Here is a 6804-nt window from a genome sequence, read left to right as displayed (position 1 = left end):
CCCTGTTGAATTCCTCAAGAAAAGAGAGCCCACTGTAAGGCCAACCTGACATCCGAGGAGAACTTTTTTCTCTTTCCACATTACAAAAGCCCAGTGTACGCTTTTATCTGCTTTGTCAAAAATCAAATGGGACTACACATATGAGGATGTTTTCATCTTTGGGTTCTCTGTTCTGATCCAAAGGTTTATTTATGTCTCTGTTTTTTTGCCAGTAACATGCTGTTTTGGATTCGATAGCCTTGTAGTACTATGTATAGCTTCAAGTCTAGTAAAGTGATGCCTCTGCTCTGTCGTTATCGCTTAGGTTGTATTGGCTATCCGGGGTCTTTTCTGGTTTCACACAAAGCACAGAACTATTTTTTCTAGATATGTAAAAAGTGGACCTGGTACTTTAATGAGAATTGAGTTGAATCTATAAGTCACTTTGGGTAGGATAGACATTTTAACAATGTTGATTCTGCCAATCTGTGAGCATGGTATATTTTTCCATCTGTTTCCATCCTCTGCATTTTCTTTCCTTGGTGTTTTATATTCCTTTCTCTAGAGGTCTTTTACCTCTTTGTTAAGTATATTCCTAGGTATTTTATTTCATTATTGCTATTGTGAAAGGTACTGTGTCTTTGATTTGATTTTCAGGTCACCTGTTTTTGCCATCATAAAAGCTACTGGTTTGTGTACATTAATTTTATAACCCGAGACATGGCTGAATTTATCAATTCTAGAAGTCTTAGTTAAGTCTTTGAAGTTTCCTAGATAGAAGATTCTGGCATCATCAAAGAGTAATAGTCTGATCTTTTCTTTCCTCATTTGGACCCCCTTGATTTCCTTCTCTTGCCTGATTGCTCTGGTGAGAAATTCTAGCACTTATTTGAATAAAAGTGGTGAAAGTGGGCAACTTGTCTGGTTCTAGTTCTAAGTGAGAATGCTTTCAATTTTTCTCCATTCAATATGATGTTGGCTGTAAATTCATCATATTTTGCCTTATAATTTTGAGGAATGTCCCATCTATATCATTTTGTTGCACTTTCTTATCATGAAATGGTCCTTAATTTTGTCAAATGTTTTTTCTACATATGTTGAAAGGATCGTATGGTCTTTGTTTTTGCTTCTATTTATGTGGTGAATTATATTTATAGATTTGCATATGTTAAACAATTCTTCCATCTCTGAGATGAAGCCCACTTAGTCATGGTAAATTGTTTTTTAATGTCCTGCTGAATTTTGTCATTTTATAAAAAGCATACTGTACTTGAATGTTTATATTGGCATAATTTACAATTGCAAAGATTTGGAAACAACTCAATTGCCCATCAATACGTGGGTAGATTCATAAAATATGGTATATTTATACCACTGAGTACTACTCAGCCATAAAAAAGGATGTTTTGTGACAATGTGGATGTACTTGGAAAACTTTCTTCTGCGTAAACACCGTCATAAAAATGGAGAAACAAACACATGTACTCAATACCAAACTGGAACTAACTGATCAACATTTACGTGCATGTGTGGATCAACACTTACGTGCATGTGTAAATCTCAATGAAAATCAGGCTGGGGGTAGATGGGTGAAGGGGATGGGTAAATTCACACCTATTGGGTACATTACATGCCGTCTGGGTGAACAGCACCCTTAAAACTTAGGATCACTCTGTAGTATAATGAAGCATGTAAACATCACATGTGTACCCCCTAACAGTCTGAAAAACAAAACCTCAATGATTGCCCCTCTACACAAATAGCAAATTCAATAATTATCCACCCAAGCAAGCCAGAATCAGTGAGTGTTCATACCACTTGGTTTTAACATTGTATCAAGGAAAGAGCACTGAAGAGGCAAGAAAAAGCAATTTTCATTGTTTGCACCACCCCTTCCCCATGCCCCGGCACTGTCACACCAGCCCACTTTGATGTAAAAGAAAACTGAACTCCTTACCTTTCTTTTGGAACCTCCTCCACCTTGTTTTTCCTGATCCCAGTTGAGGAAATTCCATGCTTGGTGTGGCAAGTCCAAAAGTCTTCATTCTTGATTCCATTTTTCCCCTTCCATATTTCTTATTAAATTCATCAAGAAGTTCTTTTACTCTCCCTGCAAACAACATACAGAACTGGATCGTCATTTAGGACCTTGATCTGACCCCCATCAGCCATCACTGGATTCCTGCCACTGTCTAATTTGTCACCCCACATTTATCCTTGCTTCCCTACAGTCTGTTTTCTACACAGCAGCAGAATGATTCAATTGAAAGCTATATCTGAATAGATTTGTTTTTCTGCTCAGAATCCTGCAGTGGCTCTTCACTGTATTCAGTAAAAGCTAAAGTTCCTACAACGATCACATGTCAGTCTCCATATGAGCTGCCTACCTCCTCTGTGACCTGATTCCCTATATCTCTTTCCTTGCTTCCACTATTCCAGAGAGCCACCCTTGCACCCCTGCTTTTTCTTGAACATATCAGGCACACTGTCACCTTAGGACAAAAGTTCTAGGTGTTGCTTCTGGCTGGGATGCTCTTGCCTCAGCTATCTACTTGGCCAACCCTCTCAATTCCTTAAGGCTTTGTTCAAATGTCACCTTCTTAACGAGGCTTACCTTGACCTTCCTTTTTAATACTGTTACTTGACAGTGACCCATGCCACTATCACTGAAGTTGCCCCTTATTTTTTTCTCTACTTTTTCTTTTGTCCCATGGCATTTGTAAGTTTCTAACACCCTACATAATTATTTATTACATCAGTTTTTTATTTGTTGTCTCCCTTAATAGGATATAAGATCAATGAAAGTAAAATTTTTTGACTATTTGCCCTCCAATAGTATCTAAAGTGTGTTGAATTGAATTACTTACTTAACTAAATTAACTTTACATAGTGAACTTTCAGGGTTACAATCTATATACGCATTATTATTATTATTATTACTATTATTTGAGACAGAGCCTCACTTTGTAACCCTCTGTAGACTACCATGTAATCACAGCTCACAGCAACCTCAAACTCTTGGGCTTGAGCGATTCTCTCACCTCAGCCTCCCAAGTAGCTGGGATTATAGGTGCCTGCCACTACACCCGACTATTTTTTGGTTGTAACTGTCATTATTGTTTGTTAGGCCCTGGTCAGGCTTGAACCTGTCTGGTCCGGTGTATGTGGCTGGCATCCTAGCTGCTGAGCTATAGGCACCAAGCTTCCACGCATTATTTTTAATGCCACTTGAGATATTTCAACACATCCTCTAAATAACATGTATATTCTCTGGGTTCAGTGTTCATCACTGTTATTTTTTAAGATTCAGTTTCAGTTATTTTTAATTGGTTTGAATGAAAACATCAGCAACTCATATATGACATTAAATTTACAATTGGTAAATTATAATATTTGATTATATATTAAGTATGAATATATTTAAAACAGAATTGTGAGAAATGCAATAATTCAAGACATGATCTTCAAAAACCTAGTTTACTGTGAAAGAAAAACAGAATTTTCATATATACCTTACTAGTGAACTTTCCCCTAGCCATAGTCCTTTACTGTTAAGTCAAAACTTTACCTCTTTTGTCATTCATTCAGGCAAAAAATTTTTCTCCCAGATTTTCTAAAGCTTTTTGAAATTTCAAAAAAGGAAATATCTTGTTACCTGGTTAATACTTCTTTGGATATTAAGGGGACCACATATTCATTTAATTCTGGCTTGAGAGGTTCTCTGGAGGCCAACCCAGCATGCTGAGTTAAATTAATAGGCTTTCAGACTCACAATGTAGGTACACATTTTTTAAAAATGCCATTGGAAACTCAAAATAGTTTAAAGCAGAAGAAATATTACTATTACATTAATAGCTGGCATTGTGTAGTTCTGAGATATTGAAAAAAATGCTTGAATGATATTAACAAAGTAATAAAGTATACAATCTGTTCCTGGTTAGTATAACTGAAACCGCATCTATGGAAACAGAACTCAGTGACCGTGGACGATAATTCATCTGTATTTTTACAAATTGATACAAAAATGAAAATCTCAATTACAACTACACGTTTGCAAAAGCGATCTCTTGTCTAAAACTACCACATGTTTGACTTGCTATTTTGAAATACACAAGAAAGACATTTCTTTTTTCCCCTAATATTTGGATATCAATAACCAAGCCTTTTTAATATTTTAGAATTTTTGGAGCTGGGTTTACTCATAGTGAGTAGACAGGTGAGAATGAGTAGACAGCTAAAAATGATAGAATTCTGGAACTGCTCGGACACATGTAAGACTTTAATGCTGATGCCTGTGGTACTATGTTTGTTTTAAACAGCAAGTATTTGCCATATTACCCAAGTAGCTTCTCACAATTGTCTATCAGTCTCAACAAGCGACTTTATTTTTCATGCTGCTTGAAATTCCTTTGATGAAAACATCCTTTTCTTCCTGAAACTGATTTAACTTTGCTGACAAATTATAGGACTTCATTGCACTAAAAATTGCACTTGGGCTCTAGAAAAATGGTGAAAAGGGGCAATGCTTTTATCATTCATTCAGGCAAAACATTTTTCTGATAGTACACAAGTTAAGGGCAGAGATCCTATGAAAAGGAGAGTTTTGTTTCAAGAAGAGTAAGGGGAAGTCAGTCCTTATGCAAAATGCTGGAGGGTAGTGGTCCCCAACCTTTTTGGTTCCAGGGACCAGTTTTAGGGAAGACAGTTTTTCCATGGACCAAGTTGGGGGATGGTTTGGGGGGTGACATTACATTTATTGTGTACTTTATTTGTATAGCTACATATGTATTCTTATATTGGAAAATATAGTGAAATAATTATACAACTTGCCATGATGCAGAATCAGTAGTAGCCCAGAGCTTGATTCCTGCAACTAGATGGTCCCATCTAGGGGTGATGAGAGACAGTGACACCTGATGTGTGTTGTTGCTATAAAGCCTGCCACCAGATGCAGCTTAATTGTCACTGACACTGACTGATAGGGTTTTGATGTGAGTCTGCAAGCAACTGATTTACTATGGTCTCTGTGCAGTCAGACCAACTTGCTAATGATAATCTATATTTGCAGTTGCTCCCCAGCATCACTACCTCAGCTCCACCTCAGCTCAGCAGGCATTAGATTCTCATAAGGAACATGCGACCTTAATCCATCCCATAAGCAGTTTACAGTAGAGTTTCTCCTCCTATGAGAATCTAATGCCATAACTTATCTGATAGGGGATGGAGCTCAGGCAGTGATGTGAGCAAATGGGGAGTGGCTGGAATACAGTTGAAGCTTAGCTTGCTCACCCACTGCTCACCTGCTGCTGCTGCCTGGGTCCCAATAGGCCACAGCCTGATGGTACTAGTTCACAGCCTGAAGTTCGGGGACTGCAGCTGTAGGGTGATGGTAACCTATACCTATATCTATACCTATGTTTATACCTATCTACTTCTGTTATTTTTATCTTTATCTATCTATATTTGAAGTAAAGCCAAATAAAAATATAAAGATTTTTATGCATGCATTTTTTTCCCATTCAGGATGAAAATAGTTATTCTGAGTCCCATGGAACAAAATGTATATTTGTACAGATTAGATGTCGTTTTGTAGAATATTATGATCTATTTTATTAAATAGAAGATAGTCAATGGAAATTTGATAATTTTTTTTTTTTAGTCATTCACATGTGAGCATCTTTGAGACACATTTAAGAGGTAGTAATCTAGATTGTCTTATCCTTCAATTTGAAATATTAGAGTTATTTAAGTGGGAGGGTTACTTGGCATTGATGCATGAGATTGAATTCAGGAGCTGGAAAGCACCCATAAAAGCTCCCAGAGTGGGCAATGGAGCTGTTGCTAAAAGCTGGGATGTGAATAGGGAGAGGGAGGAGGAGGGTTCCAAAAACAGCATTGCTCCTTTCCACCATTTTTTCAGAGCCCAAGTGCAATTTTTAATCCAGTGAAGTCCTGTAATATTCTATAATTGATATTTGAACAAATGTAGTACTCTATATGCTGGAAAAATATATATATAATTACTGACTCTCAGCTGTCATGTTTTGTGGAAAGTAAATGATTATAATGTGAGAAAATGTGGTTCAAAAATGCTCATATTTTTATGTTTGCCTTCATGCTTCTGCATGAGTGTGTATATATGGTAGAACCTGTGTAAGTTGATCACTGAAGGGACTGTAACAAATTGGTGAACATACAGAGATGGTCAACATAAGGAATCAAGCTTATTGTACTGATACATGTATGTGCTTCATGTCTGGTCTATGAAATTATGTCAACTTAAGGGGGTGGTCAATGTAGGGAGGTGGTCAGCTTTGAAGATTATACTGAATTTACATGTATGAGAAGCAGATACAGAGACGTACTGGTATAGATAATGGTATACATACAGGTACACATATGGGTCACTATTATCCTACATGATTCTACATAAAACTAACAATGAACATAACTAAGACTGCTTTTCATGGTCTGAGTGTAACGTATTAATAAGTGATAATATGTATTAGTCACTTTTGCCTCCCATATTCTGCTCACCTGTATTTGTAAGATGTCATAATTTGAAGTCCCCATCCTCCTAAATCTGCAGAGTTATTGTTTGGGGCAAAACTGTGTCTATTTATTCACTCACCAAACACATGAACTCCTGCTTTCTACACAAATAAAAGACTCAATCCCTATATTCATTTATTGTCTGATAGAAGAAATTCACTAGTAAACATAAAATTAAGACAGAATGTGATACAAGTTATCATGGTAGGAAAATAATTGCTTTGAACCTAGGCTTTTCTGATTTTGTTCAGTGTTTTATCAGTTCCAGCTGGA

At 36.7% G+C, this 6804-nt stretch overlaps 1 pseudogene; it reads right to left on the bottom strand.

Moving 5' to 3' along the window:
* Positions 1–148, bottom strand: LOC111722119 (annotated as a pseudogene).
* Between the last annotated feature and the right edge of the window lie 6656 nt (positions 149–6804).

Source organism: Otolemur garnettii, unplaced genomic scaffold (genome assembly GCF_000181295.1).
Source record: "Otolemur garnettii isolate 467f Iridium unplaced genomic scaffold, OtoGar3 scaffold00214, whole genome shotgun sequence".
Taxonomy (NCBI): Eukaryota; Metazoa; Chordata; class Mammalia; order Primates; family Galagidae; genus Otolemur; species Otolemur garnettii.
This window is presented reverse-complemented; position numbering and strand designations above follow the sequence as displayed.